Here is a 15,735-nt window from a genome sequence, read left to right as displayed (position 1 = left end):
TTATGGAAATAAAGTAGAACGTCCTCTGCATACAGGCTGATCTTATGGTGGGTATTTCTTTTTGTGAGTTTTTTTACAGATGATTTAGAGTCCAAATGTGTGTCTCTGATGTTCAGACATTTTTGGAAGGAATCCTTAAAGGTAGTGTAACCCTAACTACTTTAACTTAAGTACCAAGGAGACTGACCAAAATGTATTAAGTGAAATCAGACAATGAGCGGATATTTCCACAGACAACTTACTGACATAGTAAACGCCCTGAAAAGCTCCATCATCTCAAAGATCTTCCACTGAACACTTTCAAAACATAAGAATGTTTTTCTGGCTGAAAGTGGTATGTCATAGCCCACCTTCAATTAATTCCTGTGTTACTGTTTATCTCCCCATTTCAAAGCAAACTTTAACGACTGACATGAAAAGTTATTTCACCAAACCACACATATCATTTTAAGGGAAGATATTTTAAACATACATGGATATATTCATAAATGTCTGAGTAATTGTGTTGCATTAATTTAGTTTAAATATATTTGATCCGTTAGCTTGGTCTTATTCAATTATTTTTGCGACCAAATATGAAACAAAACAAAATCATAAAATAATCATGCAGAGAATGTCATGTCTCGCATTAAAAAAAGACACAACACCACAGACACAAATACACTTCAGTGAAACCTACACACACACACACACACACACACACACACACACACACACACACACACACACACACACACACACACACACACACACACACACACACACACACACACACACTTAATATGCTCGCAAGCTGGTACAAAGACAGACATCTTATTTTGGCCAAAATAAATGGGATATTTACAGTGCATATTTTTGTACACAGACTCATGAAGTAGGATGAGTCTGCTGTCATGTGTCATTGACCACACAGCTGCCCACACACACACCACTTCAAGTCCCTTGTATTATTACCACATGCGGTGAACTTTCAACCTTTGAGACAGTGATGATGTTTCTCTACACACATTCGTGCAGGTTGAACAGTTGAGTGTTCATCTAAAAAAAATGTTGTATTCTTTTTTTGGGGAGTATGCGGACACATTTGACTTGAATATCTGGAACAATCTAATGCAGAACAAATACAAAATGTAATTTTGTGAAACAATTACTTAAACTAGAAAACAATTTAGTATTAGAGTCAGGATTTAAAACATGGCTGACAGCGAGAGTGTGTTTCACATTAAGAGGGGAAACATGACCGGCCTGAACGGTCCTAACAGGCAAAAGAACAACTGAGTCACATCAAGGACAATCAAATCTATTAAAGTTTCTTGCGTGTGATTTCTCTCACACAAGGTCTGACTCCTTACTGAACTTTTCCAAACGCTTCATAAGTAACTACATTTCTTGGTCAAATGTTCTCCTTGCATTGTGTACAACAAGACACAAAGCTTCCAAATTAAAGGGTACTCTAACTGGGACACCACTGGGTTACCCTAACCCTAACCCCAAGGACCCGAATTGATTATATAATAATTTAAAGTATGAGGAAAACAATTGTTATGAAAACAGTTATCTTGCATTTCCAGTTTTTGTAGGTACTGTAGACCTGGAAGTTAGCATTGCAAGGGGTCCTTCAACAAAAATGAATAGGATTTTTACATTGGATTTTGGAATATTGCAGAAAATAAGAACAAACTTCCATGAGAATTAGAATAATAATCCTGTTTAAGGGAAAATACATTGTTATGCTATAAACAAACCACATCATGATTGCATTACTTCACGTCACCAACGCTAAGCTAAAAGGTTGCTTAAATTTGGCCTGATGACGCACAAACGCCTGGTCTGCCACATGTGGAAGCCCCTCTTTAGTTTTTCACCTGCTGAACCCAGAGTCAAATGCTTTTGCGTGCACAAACTAGAGGTGAACAGCAAACACCCGTGTGATTTTGGTGGGAGTACGACCGACCTGGACAAAGTTATACTGTAGTGGGGGATCCAAATCCGGCAGCACCATCACCTGGTCTGCCACATGTGGAAGCCCCTATTTAGTTTCTCACCTGCTGAGCCCAGAGTAAAATGCTTTTGTGTGGACAAACTAGAGGGGGACAGCAAACACCCGTGTGATTTTGGCTGACACAGATATAATGAAAAGATATCAGTCCAAGCTCAGCTTTGGTAAGGGAGATACTGGACAGGCCGAGAGAAAGAGAGACAGTGATGGAAGTCAGAGAGGAACTGCAGGGACAGCCTTCTGAGCCCAGGATTGCAACACAAACTATGTAGGTTTAATAACCCCATCTATCTATCTGCAAAGTGAAATGAACTAAATTACTGAATTATTTGTAATACACTGGCAGGAGCGACAAGTGAGGAGAAGCATACAGTTAACAATAAGGGATGAGTAGAGGACAGAGAAAGTAATTAACAGAAAGGAGACAGCGAGATTACTTTTCCAATGTTTTGTGAGCATTTTAACCTCTTCTGCATGTCCAGATTATAATGTGGATCATTATTGGTAACAATCAACTGATTCTCATGCATTACACTTTCAAATATCATTTATGCTGCAGCCCACTGACATGGTTGAAATCAATAAATTATCCAATGTGCCCCTGAGCTCCCCTAGCATGTTTTTTTGCTATCAGGCCATAACGTTTATTTCAGGAAAACTTTATAAGACCTTAATCAAGTTCACACATTTGTCCACATTGAAACTGTAACCACTTAGTAGCAGTTATAAAGATGTGCGTGTATACATGTGTCTGATGTCTCTCTGCGTGGGGGTTTAATAGCTTTGAATGAAGATGCGGCTGACAGAGAGAGAGAAGGTTACAGAGGGTTTAGGAGCTTGTAAAGTTAACAATAGAATCACTAGCTCAGCACAGTGTCAAAGTAGTTGTGTGAGTTTGTCTGAGGGATAATATTAGAAAGAAAACAGCCAGTCATCTTCAACACAGTCACATGTTTATGGGGCAAAAAGCATGAGGGCATCAAGGAAGGAAAATGAAAACACTGTAGGTTTAAGTTCATTTGCTGATTTTGTACTATTGATTTTAAGGCAGAATAACAAACCATGATTTTGCCGGGACTTCATTCCCATGCTCTGGCGGAGGGATTTTTGGGTTAGCCTTATTTAAACATTTTTATATTAATGTGGATTTGAAAGACAAAGACTGCAGTGGGGTTTGAACCTGATCCGAACACCAAGAAGGAAATGTACTTCCTTCTTGGTGTTCGGATCAGGGGGTCACAGGTTCAAACCCCACTGCAGTCAGCATGTTGTTGTGTCCCTGGGCAAGACACTTCACCCCAAATTGCTCCTGTGGGGATTGCCCATAGTATTGAGTATGTAAGTCGCTTTGGATAAAAGCGTCTAACAAGTAACATGTAATGTAATGTAATGCAACATCTGTAAGACTCAAAATGATGTATAAAGAAAGAAAACCCCCTGTCTCAAAGTGTGCATCTTTCTCTCCTTGTCTCAGACATGAAGCACCACATCACTTGGTCATGATATAAAGGCAGGGCCCAGCTCTTTTCTGAGCCTCTACTTCTAGGAATTGACTGAAACAAACGTAAACAAACGGGAAACTCAGCCCACTCACTTTGGTTTCTGAAGTCTGGGTCACAGCTGCTGCTGAGCTTTTGTTCTGAATTCTCCACCTTTCTGTCTGTGTGCTGAGGTGGCCACACGGCTAACAGCTGTAACAGGTCTGACAAATGCGTTGATTTATAGGGAAATTGCAGCGACAGAGAGAAGTTCAACACCAAACTGTCTCTCCTGATAAGAAATGGGTGAAAGTGTGCTTTAGGACTGTCGATTCTTAAGATACTGAGTGAACTTAAGGACGTTTTTGAACCACAGCAGGCATTTGTTTCTAGTGAAAAAGCTCTGATTTGCCCAATGTACATTATCTGCCCAGCACCAAACAGCAGACACACATGTAGCTACTTGCTAGGGATCATGGTACAGCATTAAGCAGCTAAAGAGTGACATTGCCCTCTGGACATTGTAGAGACCAAAACATAGCTGAAGACACTGAATGTACTTCCATCAACATCAGTGATCATGAACAGGATTACATGTGAACGCGTGAATTAGCTTTTTCTGCCAAATGCGTAAATAAGCAACTTTTTGAAGATGCCCATATTAAATCTGAGGCTATTGTTCTCAGCAGGAAACCAATGGTCTGTCTACTTCAAGTAGTGTCTTTCCCCAAGTACGGGAGTTCAGGTATTTGGGGATCTTGGTCTTGAGTAAAGGGACAATAGAGCATGAATTATGCCGGAGAATTGGTGCAACAGGAATAGTGTTGCATTAGCTTTACCGCACGTGTGATGGAGAAAGCGCTCAACCAGAAGGTACATCTCTCAATCTTCTGGTCTATCTTCATTCCTACGTTCACCGTCCTATGGTCATGAAGAATGGGTCATGAGCAAAAAGAAACAAGATTGCAGATACAAGCAGCCGAAATGTGTTTTCTCCGTAGGTTTGCTGGCAGCCTTTTCTAAACAGTGTTAAATACGGCTGGTAGGCTTAATCATTGGATGGTGTGTGTGTGTTGGCCAGATCTATTTACACATGTCCAAAAAACATGTTTTGGTCATTTGCAGTTTAAAATATATAGAAAGCTGCTAGATACCACAATGAGACGCTTGTGATTTCTGGACTCTGATCTCACACTGTATTGGCTGGGATGCTTTTGCCATTATATTTCTCAGCATCACATTTGCCAGAGGAAAAATACACATTTACTACCTCTTTGTGGTCAGCTTTACTGTAGATATCCCATATACTGTAAACCTTGTTTATTAGAAATTAATAAATTAGTGGGGTTAGGGGCTGGTAGGAAATGGTCCTGTAAATATTAAAGTGGTTTAAGGTCACTATTAGGAATAGAAAGTGAAGAGGTTTGAGAAACAAATGTTAATGGAGAGTCAGTGAATGAGGATAGGCTCTATACATAGCTTTTAAATTAGGGAAAGCACATGAGTTTGGAAAGAGGTAGTGTTTTCTTTTTCTGGTTTGGACAAGTCTTTTATGGCTGAGTGTATTTTACTGAAAAACACTGGATTATGTTGTTGTCATTAACCTGTATATTACATAGTATTAGTGTACATTCATTCTGGAGGGGTGCATGACTGTTTGTCCCAAATTGTATGGGCAATGTCTCCAATAGAGCGGTGTAGGGATGAGTCCTAAAACCCAGAAATTCTGCATTTTAACACTTCTAGTTCCCTTGTCTTGAAGTCAATGTTGTGAACGTGTTTTTGGTTAGATGGCAGAATTAAGATTTGTGGTTAACACAAGTTTAAGAGATTATACATGTTGTTTTATGATGTAAAATATGTCAGAAAATACCCCACTGATGAATGTCTGAAGCTGCAATGTGACTTAAAAATGATGGTTGCTAACAAGTGACTGAATAAGAGTGCTAAACGTCATCAGCGTAAAGCTTAGCGGTAATGATCCACAGCCATGCAACTGGATGTAGTTTGTTTATTGCCTAAAATAAGAACTTTTTATTCGGGCAATTGCATTCACACTCTGAAAAGTGATGTTATTATGTGGAGATTATCCTGCTGAACAAAACGTGTAAGTATCATAAACGTGTGTTTCCCAAATATCTTATTTTCTGCAATATTTCAAAATCCAATGGAAACAATCCAATTACTTTTTGTCGAGGGATCCCTTGCAATGCTAACCTTCGCTATGTATCTGGAACCATTTATAGTTGTCAAGAAATGTCCCTTTGTGGGGTAAAAATTAAATATGGAAAATCAACGGAAGAAACTTATACATATTGGTGAGAAACCAAACCAATTTTGTCTGGTGGCTGGTGCAGACATACAGCAGACAAACATTTTAAATATGGCATATTTAAATGTTCTACCATCTGGCAGTAATTCTATTCATCCTCAATAAGCAGAAGCTATTGTACAATCAAATTACTGTAGGTCTGCTGTCTGTAACACACCGAACTGGCGAGAACACAAAGAAGGGGTTTTCCCACAATGGCAACTATAGTTTATATTGTAGGTTTGGAGAACAATAGATAGTAACCTGTGGCTAACGTAGTGTTTGCCACAATGATACTGTATCAGACACCACAGTGAGGCTGTGTTTGACATGAGCTTGGCTTATTGTTACAAGAGAGTGAACCTTATGGTTAACTGCCCAAAACAAACTGCAGACGCAATGTTACAAGGTCACTCACATGCACATTCATCACATTTACCAAAGGACGTTTGAGGACAGCTTCGCAGAGCCACTTTTTTGGCTATATTCTTTGGTCTTGTTTGACCTTTGAACCCCCAATTTAGTGCTTATAGAGAACAGCTACGTTATATTGAAGTCTAGCCAAGTAAACTGTTTGTGTGTGTCATTCAATGTAATGCCTATGGCCATGCTCAACAGACATACATAACATATTTGTATTAAAGGACTATAAAGAACATGAACTTCCTCTCCTGTCCTTCACCTATTATCAAGTTGCTCTCTTCTTATTTGTCCTTTTCTCATGGATTCTCCTCTACACACTTCTGCAGTGTGTTAGAGTCTGGTCAGATTAGTGTTGCACCACAACATGAGCACAGGCATACATTTTCACAGACAAAAATACCCGAAGCGGCTTTTCTGCTGCCACACCCTGGCGCAAATAGAGTAGAGACTACACAGGCGCATGTAGGGACCTGCACTTCTTTAGCCAAAAATATATGGACCTACCATATACTGTAGACCTTTTCGAATATGTAATAACAAAGAACGTAGCTTGATCTTCTTGCCTTGAAAAAATATATTTATAACCAAAGTACTGGGATGCAGGTTCACAAACATCACTAGAAATGAATGTAACATAACCAGAAACATGTGATTGGTTGGGTTTAGGAGCACCATTATTTTTGCCGTTTTATAGTGATAACGTCAGAGCTTAACTTTATAGCTTGTTCTTCCATGCTGCTCGTTTAATAATATTGGTGAGCATAATACCACAAAACAATGACAAGAACCCAAACAAGACAGCAGCCAACATGACCAGAAAAACACTGACCCGGTGACGGAGCTGACTGTCATTCAGAAGAAGTTTTCTTGGCAGTACAACCAGTCAATGTGCTTTCTGGCCCCATTGCAGCCAACCACAGTAGTCCGTACTGAGCAGTAAGAGCCAACCAAACCTGTGTTTTCCACACGAAAAATCCAAGCATGCTCTCATACACACAGTGGAGAAAAACATACACCACCCTTTAGCCAAATACATTACTGGAATGAATAGTAGATGCAGGTCTAAGTTGAGGTTTTTGAAACTAAAGCCTTTGTCAATCTTAGTGATTAGAAGAAATGCACCAAGACCAACACCATCATGTAATCTCTCTCTTAGATATCTTGTCTACATAATGAACAGATACATGTGCAGGTGTACAAGCAATATTGCAATCAGATTGTCCGAAACTCATTTGATTGACCAGACAAAGATTTCGAATGGTCAAATAGACTATGAGTTTACAGACGTTTCTGAAGCTTCGTAAGCTAAAGTAGCGTTTTGCAAAAAGGCCACCATGCTTATTCTAGGCAGGTGTAATGTTCAACATAGTTTACTTAGTTTTAGCTAATGTGTGCTAATTAGGTCTAAACAAAAACACTCCTAATGTCTGATAGGAATGCATTTTTTAATAAGTTAAACAGAAATGTGAACTAAATATAAGATATGAAGGGAAACAACATTTTTAAAAACCATCTGTATATATTATATGATGAGAGGGTTAGTCCACTTCAATGTAGCCATTAGCTAAAGTCAAAATATAGAACAAAAACATGACTGGGCGGCGCTGGAGTAACCACCCACTGTAACATGTAATGTTAGAAGGCACCATTAGTACGTCTGTCCTTTTCTGTTCCTCACCATGACCTTTTAAAACAACAGCAACTCAGATTTAAAGTTAGTGTTGGATAATCTCCCAAATTGAAGTCATTTGTCCTAATGGGCACAGGACACAAATAGTCACCCACTCAGCAACTCTTTGGTTCTAACATCAGATAATCTACAAATCACTTTTTACAGTTCTTGTTACCTCCTCCTGATTAATAGTCACCTTTTGATGCTCTTTCATTAGTGTGACTTGGCGACTTATTGACTCACTACACTGCCAATATGGGCTAACATTGTCCTACTTTCCTCTGAGCATCGCAGTAAAGCTTCTAACAATCTTGTACATACGTTTTCTTTCCAAAACATTATCCACATCCGTATTGTTGGTCAGCCGGCACTTGGACAAACATCCTAAATATGGGATTTGGCAGAGGTCATATTTTGACAGGATTCTTCTTCTGTAAACATATTTTCTTTCCAAATCTGCTTTTCCTGGTTCTTACAACATATTGAAAAACAGACCAATTATGAGGTGCACTCCTGCTGCTTCTATCTTCAATTGTGGTCTCTACTCCCGCTGTACATAATCAGAATAAAAGCCAAATCAAGATAACAGTACCAACACATGTCACAATATATTGTACATAAAACCAAAACAAACTCTGTCTGTACTGGATTGTATTTATTGGATGTGTTTGAGAGTTCTTGACTTTGTGTTTCGGGTTTTCCGTTAACAAATGGCAATACTAGGAATACCTTACAATAAAGCACAGGCCAAAAACACAAGGATGAATCATCGCCTCAAAATATAGCAATACGTTGAATTAACACCTCAATCAACGGACATGAAAGATTTAGAAATGGTAGTAATCATTATGGGGATGTTTAATATAAATTCTGTACTATAAATGTGTTCCTGACATTTATTCTACATTATCTTCTTGTTAAATAAAGCCCTTGCTCTGCTCCTGCATTAACATTATTAAAGCTGTACACAGTTATCAGATAGCATTCACACTCTAACCACCCAGTGATATCATTGCTTTTACCCTCAGTGTAATCTGGTTTAATACGTTTGTTTTGACGGCGCCTCTGATTGAATATCCAGGATTAGCTGCTGGGCATCATCCCATTTTGATCTAACCCTGCAATCCGGCAGCCAATTAAACCAGAACTGTCAGGCGTAACCTAAACGTCTAAAAGAGAATGACTGTGGCGCTCGCTAATGAGTGAGAAACAAACCCTGAAAATGACCAATATGCATTAAAAAGTGTCATGCTGCTTGCTAATGGGTGACATAAGTCTATCAGCCGACAGCCAAAATAACACACATGGTCTTAATCCTCAGTTAACAACTGAGAGTAGTTTTATGAACTAAGAGAACAAGTGTTAGTGTTTGTGATAAAAAAAAAACTACCCCATATTAGTGCTGGGGTTAGGTGGTGCTGGAAGCAAGAATAATTATGACATTTGAGAATATAATGCCAGGCCAAATGTATTTAAAAGAAAAATAGTTTAACTAAAATGAATTGAATGTATAGTGCTAACTTTGTGGCTCCCACAGAGAATTGGCAGGTACTTGTTGACTGTGATTCTTGGAATGAGGATTGATATTGGTTAGGGTTAGTTTATTATGGTAAACCAATCAGCATTTGTCTTTTCCACCAGTCTTAAACATAATTCTGTAGTTTTAGGAACAATTACCGCTGGGAAAAATAATAGTTTTTTTTTTTTTTTTTAAAAAGCCCAAGAGTCCAATGGGCCTTTTTGGGACTTTTGGGGTTATTGAATAATAGTAAAAGTCAAAATAGATGTTTATTTTGGTGTTGGTTTTGTCCAATCCGAGGCTAAAAGGAGCTAATTCTGAAAGCATGTACAGTAAGCTAAGAATTAATCTTTTACATTATTATTTAATTGAAAACTAAATGACATTTCCATTTTCCAAAAGAAAAAACATTGGGTCAAGAAGAGGTCAGTGTTCGTCTTTGTCAGTGGACAATTGAATTGAACCTTAATCCAGCTCCACCCTCACTATATCCAGAGTATATGTAGGACATCTTCAGACTACAGAATCAACAGAAGACATCACATCTTGTCTGAGAAGTCGGCCAAACCAAACACAGCTCTGTGCACAGATTTTCACGGTGACACAAGAGTGTAATGCTTCAGTCGTCAAGTGAAATATAGAGCTTTAAATGAGGGCAGACTTTTTAATGTTTTAGTCCCCCGGCAATCAAACACACACTTACACACACACTCTTTCTCCTCAGGCATAATTAGAAGAGGAATGTCTGTGGAAGGTTGTTAGGAACCACCCTGCCTGAGTTCCTGACACAGACAGGAAGCTCGACGTATATTGCAGACCTGTAATTCTGATGCTGCTCTGCTGCACATCTCTGACGCAGACCCTAGTGTGAAAAACCTGAAAATATATACGTTGAATTTAAAGTCCTGATTGCGTCAGCTTTGTTAAAGCCAAAAGCTACCAGGGATGGAGACATAATATGCTCCATTTAGCTGAAGCTCTGTACAAACAGGCACCAGTACTTGTGACTGTTAAGAAAGGATATCAAAAGTCAGAACAGAACTTAGGTTGGTAAAATTGGAAGTAAAAATGGAAGTAAATTGCAGAAAATGTACTGTAGCTTGTAAAGCTCATGAAAAAACAGGGAAAGATTATGGAATAAAGACAATTAGTTATAAGAGAGAATATGAGTTTTGAAAGATTTTCAGGATTTGATTCATTCAAATAAAATAAAATGTTACTATCTTCGGTTAAATGAAAGCTCTTGAGCTTCGTGCATGTCTTCCATGTGTCTAATTATTAGATATTTGCTGAACATTTACATTAACCAAAGAACCTCATTTTAACTCTCCCCTAAAATCTGAGGGTGCAATCTGAGCTCCAACTAAATTGTCCTTGTGAAATATTACCTTATATATCATCTTAATAAACAGTCATTATAGGAAACCATGATGTTTTTCACAACATAAATGCAGATGTACCAAACGCTTTATTTTAGTCTAGCAATTGTGTGCAATCACACCAACAATAAACACAATGCATGTTTGAAAATGTCGACAATCACTAAAGATTCACTCCTAAAGGATCCAACGTGCTACAGTAATTATAGGGAAAAATCAAACCAAATGGGCAAGCAACATTTCTCTGTGATCTGAGGTCCTCCTAATTTAGCGTTTGCATTGTTCTCCAGATCACTTGCAACTGCAACTAAAAGTTGTGTGTGTGTGTGTGTGTGTGTGTGTGTGTGTGTGTGTGTGTGTGTGTGTGTGTGTGTGTGTGTGTGTGTGTGTGTGTGTGTGTGTGTGTGTGTGTGTGTGTGTGTGTGTGTGTGTGTGTGTGTGTGTCTGTGTCTGTGTCTGTGTCTGTGACTGACTGAGGCGCTAGCTAATGAGTGAGAAACAAACCCTGAAAATGACCAATATGCATTACAAAGTGTCATGCTGCTTGCTAATGGGTGACTTAAGTCTATCAGCCAACAGCCAAAATAACACACATGGTCTTAATCCTTAATTAACTCAGAGTAGTTTTATGGAATGAAGAGAAGTGTCAATATCCTCTGCTCTAAAACTCCTAACTTCTCCACATCACCTACACCCTATATTCTGCATTAATTCCATTTCTAGCTGGTGATAAACTATTCTGCCTCTGATTCTGATCTTAATCCCTGTTGTTCTTGAGTTTGCAGGTATTTCCAGGTTAAATCCAGCCTCTGTTCTGCACTTACGTTCTCTGGTGCTGTTACACTTTACTTGTTTTGAATCTTGGACATCAGATAACCTTCTCTACTATACTGTTAAATGAATTCCTGCCTTACAAAGTTGTAAAACCCCAGAAGCTCTGTTGTACAACTCTTATGCAGTTATCGCTGCATGCACACAGCGGTACCGGTCTATATACAGACTGTAAATTTGGGTTTGGCAGGAAACTCAGTTGCCTGGTGTCAGTGCCAGACTGCTGCAGAAAAAAGAGCGTCTGTAATCAGTCACAGATGACCAGCTGTAATGTCAGAGTGGATCTAAAAGAGAGGAAGAACTACACTCTAGGACAGAAAGATGAGGTGATTATACAGTAGTTACAGTAGCTGAAACTGAAACTAGATCTACATGTTAATCTATAGAAACCCAAACAAAAAACTGAAAATAAACTTAAAATATGTATCTTAACTGGGAGCTGAGTAAACTGAGCCTGATCTCTTGCAGGAGAATTGTGAAGTTATGTAATTAGTTGGCTCTCCACATTTTTAAATCACATTATATTGCGTGAACCTTGCGTATTTGGTTGCTATATGCGTGTCTGTAAAAAGCTCGGCTGTATCTCAATTTGGTTGAGGAATGGTTTTTGGTTTTTGTTAAAATAGGTACAGTATGTTGATATATATAGTCAAATATGTAACATACAGTATGGTATGCAAGTTGATTATATAACATAACTTATGTACGCTACTCAATGTTGACTAATGGTATCAAGTGGGACATGAACTTGAAACTTGTACATGTCTGTATTGTATTGGAATCAAGGTAACCCTCCAGCTATCATCAAAAACACATAACACAGAAAAACACCTTCCTCTTTTTCATGCACGCACGCACGCACGCACGCACGCACGCACGCACGCACGCACGCACGCACGCACACGCACACACACACACACACACACACACACCCCAAACCAGTAAAACACCAGTCATGTTCACCCACATGACAATCAGCCTGCACCACTGCTGACAAACTGAAGGACAATACAGCGAACCAGCATCTCCACAACCACTGCCATTTAGGCGAAGCTTTTACCACTAACGTTTATTTTCTTGGCATAAACCAATGTTGACTTTATTACTGTGTTTAGTCTGTTCCCAGTGCACATGCACAACTGATCAAAAGCTTGTAATCAAAGGTCACATGATGCACTAACTGATGCCTAATTTAACCGTCACAATGCCATTTTTGTCTATTTTCATTTATTTTGTTAATAGGTGAGTCAAAACTAATTCAGGTCCAACTTTCTGAAATATGCTGGAAGAGTACACTTCTGAATATTAGCATCAGTCTACTTAAGCCTTGTTTTACACAGATTTCCAGGGAAGATGCCATTATTAATTTCCTTTTTGGCTACTTGGGCCTGTTTCCAACGTCGCCTTTTTACGGCAGAAGTTGCTGGCTGTTGATATAATAGTTTCCATCTGACAAACATGGCTCAAGAAATGCTTCTCCTTCATTTCTAAAGTGACGTCACCGGTGCTTTTCTGAAAGAGTAATATGATGCTAGCTGCAGCGTCTTTTTCTCGTGGCGGCTGCACGTGCTCGGTTATCACTGGAATCCATTGAAAAGAGATGCTGGCGCTATGTGGAAACGGGCGCTTAGATGTCCACCTCAATTCCCTTCAACCCATAATGTTGGTGTTTGAGGTTGTTCCTATTAGTTTGATCAGATAATTAGTACGTTTCTCTTGGACTGAGAGTTACATTTGTAGTGTTACCATAGTTGGTGCAATCAAAGAAGAGACATCTGTCTACTCCATCTCTCCCTCCTAGTCTTAAAATTCAACGTGATGAGCAGCAGTGTTTCGTGGCCATAGGAAGTTGTAGTCACATTCTTACATATCTTACGTATTTATTTCTGTAATAGGAACATGTGACATCATAAGTTTAGTTACCACAAATATTTAGAAATAAAGAAAAAAGCAGACTTTTCTGTTGATAATATCAGGTTAAACGAGGCAAAGTTGCAAATTATTTTCCGGACCAACCTAGAAAACATTTAGATGCATGGTGTTCAAATAACCTTGTGACACCATGGTGTTGCTTAAAATGTATTTATATGGTGCATATATGTACATAAGTAACACATGAACACATGCACTCAATAAAAGCCATGTCATTCCATGGAAACTGCTGCTACTGGTTCCAGGAAGTAAGACAACGTGGCCAAAGCAGAAACAGGAAGTCACCGGCCACCCAGTCATGGTGGAACCTGGAGGTGGAAGCTAAGAATAGGACAGAGCTGTGTGTGTGTGTGTGTGTGTGTGTGTGTGTGTGTGTGTGTGTGTGTGTGTGTGTGTGTGTGTGTGTGTGTGTGTGTGTGTGTGTGTGTGTGTGTGTGTGTGTGTGTGTGTGTGTGTGTGTGTGTGTGTGTGTGTGTGTGTGTGTGTGTGTGTGTGTGTGTGTGTGTGTGTGTGTCACATCAGGAAGTGATAAAAACTCACAATTTTATTTTTCTGTTTTTCAATAACACGTTTTACTATAAGCTTTTTGTCCCTGTCTTCCTACTATTGGTCTTACATTTGGACATTTGAAGCTTTCAAATCAGCAACAACATCCCAGATGAATTGTTTCTTGGGTTGCAACATTTGGTCATTTTTCTTTCTTAAAGAGGCAATTTTGTCCATGAAAACTTTCCACCACAATAACTTTAATTTGCTTTCTTGCAGAGGTCCAACAGGTGGCTGTTATACACGGTGGATAGGCAAACCCGGCCAAATAAAGCCGCAGCCTTGTCTGTTTCACAATGTATTTATTTCCTGTCTCAACAACCACAGCTGATCCTGACTGTTTATGAAAGATGCAGAATTCTGGCAAAAAAGATCCAAACTGTGGCCAGTTTCACCATTGTCTAAGCTCTGTCACTAAAACAGAAACCAATTAGATTTAAATCACTTGTTATGTAACTGGAAAGATTTGGAGAGCTTGATTTTTTTCATGGAAACTAAAATGCCCGTTACTTCTGCTTCTACTAGTTCTGTGCTTCTTTGTCTGGGAAAGTCCTTATCAAAGCAGGTTTCACACTCTTCTCATTAATGTCTTGTTCCACTGTCTGCCCGAAAGTGTTCCACCACATATATAGCCTGGAAAGGGTACGTGTGTGTTCAAGCATTGTGTGTGTTTGCATGCATTGCACACAAACACGTATTTGTGTGTGTGTGTGTGTGTGTACATGTATTTGTGTGTTGTTCAACACATCAGATCTCTCCCAGCATCCATTAACACTCATATATATTTTTTACGGTAACAGAACTTGATGGACTAATGTTCTATTAAGGATTAATGCAGCATTAGTTTGAACACACATATATCCTGAGGTTTCTTTTAAAGGAAATATTTCCACACTGAGGCGACCACAGAGTTTGAGGCCCCTCTCATGCATTTAACAAGAAGCTACAAGTACAACATGACTAATGACATCAGCTTTACAATGCACATGTGTGAGCATGTAGGGAAATATCTTTCTCTTACTGTAAGCTGTTTAAAGCTCCAATATTCTCACCAGTTAGTCCCTATTTTTGTCTGTCAGTTGTTGCTGTGCAGGTGATTTTAAGTTAGATTTTTGTTTTCTGGAAACAACACTATGAGAACGGTGAGAGTCACTGTGATGTAAATCCAATCGTGGGGTTTCATGCAGAGTGAGAGGGACTTGGGGAATTTAGCCATTGCAGACCATTTACATGCACAAAAACCTAAATAACACTCTACAGGAAAGGGGAAACCACAAAAGCATAAAAGGGCCCCTTTAAGACTTTTTGACCTCTTACAAGTCCATGTTGAAATAAGCCAACATTTAAAAAAAGCGCAATTCAATTGTTTGGTTAAGTATCAGCGATGAGTTAGTAGTAAAACATGTTAGTGTAAATAATGTATTTAAATAAGAACGCATACAGTATGAAGGGAAGGCCATAATATGAGAAAATATAGACAAAATATACAAACTGACAGAGAAAAAAAACAAAATGGATGACTGCGCGTGACTCTGAGAATACGTGACACGTGCACATACACACCAACAAATGGAGCAGAGAGAGACATTTTAGTCCATTTGATCTGTTTTTAGTTGCACTTTCGTCCTGCTTTTGGACGATTTTA

Source organism: Trematomus bernacchii, unplaced genomic scaffold (assembly GCF_902827165.1).
Source record: "Trematomus bernacchii unplaced genomic scaffold, fTreBer1.1, whole genome shotgun sequence".
NCBI lineage: Eukaryota > Metazoa > Chordata > Actinopteri > Perciformes > Nototheniidae > Trematomus > Trematomus bernacchii.
This window is presented reverse-complemented; position numbering follows the sequence as displayed.